An 835-nucleotide genomic window follows, 5' to 3' on the forward strand; every position below is an offset into this window, starting at 1 on the left:
CACATAAAAAAAGAAAATCATCATCTTACTGTTTCTAACGAAGAGAGTTGACGTTGAAGGTCTGCGTTCTGATTTTCTAAACCTAGCAAACGGAAGTTATGAAAAACAAAATGGTGCAAAGTTATTAATCTCACATAAAAAAAGAAAATCATCATCTTACTGTTTCTAACGAAGAGAGTTGACGTTGAAGGTCTGCGTTCTGATTTTCTAAACCTAGCTTTAAGTCGAGGACTGTCAGGAACTGACTCTTCTGCAAGACGATATTATAAAAAAACAACAATAACATATGAGAAAACCACGACTTTACTTGCTCTCATTGTGTAGTCTTATGATTACAACACAATACAATTATATAACTCTTCATATAAGACCAAATATTAAAATGTTTATGTTGTCTGAAAAGGTGTTTTGAAATGTCATCAGACTTACGAAGATTCTGTTTCGCGTTGGTTGACAAAGATAACATAGCTGTTGTTTTTTCTCTATAATAAATAATTAAATATTTAATTATTTACTCACATATATATATGTAGGAGGTCAAAGTTTAAGTTTACAATTGGCTACCTGATTTCAAAGTTTAATTAGCTGATGCGCCAACAGTCAAAACGAGATTTCAGTGTCTTTCTGTACATGTGAAGTCACGTGATATACTTTTTTTAAAACACAAATTATAACAAATTCTTTTACGTATGCATATGGAACACATAAATGACAATTTATAATTGGAACACATAAATGACAATGTATAATTGGAACACATAAATGACAATTTACAATTGGAATACATAAATGACAATGTATAATTGGAACACATAAATGACAATTTATAATTGGA

General features: G+C 29.9%; 1 protein-coding gene across 1 annotated transcript in view; it reads right to left on the reverse strand.

Moving 5' to 3' along the window:
• The window catches only part of LOC111087780, a 41,523-nt gene extending 41,277 nt beyond the window's left edge, over positions 1 to 246 (reverse strand). The window contains exons 1-2 of the mRNA XM_022395643.1: positions 214 to 246; positions 30 to 82 (exon numbers count right to left, since the gene is read on the reverse strand). The gene's annotated coding sequence lies outside the window, so the exon portion shown is untranslated. The remainder of the gene's footprint in view (positions 1 to 29; positions 83 to 213) is intronic.
• Positions 247 to 835: the final 589 nt, after the last annotated feature.

The sequence above is a fragment of the Limulus polyphemus genome, unplaced genomic scaffold (genome assembly GCF_000517525.1).
Source record: "Limulus polyphemus unplaced genomic scaffold, Limulus_polyphemus-2.1.2 Scaffold2619, whole genome shotgun sequence".
Classification (NCBI taxonomy): Eukaryota; Metazoa; Arthropoda; class Merostomata; order Xiphosura; family Limulidae; genus Limulus; species Limulus polyphemus.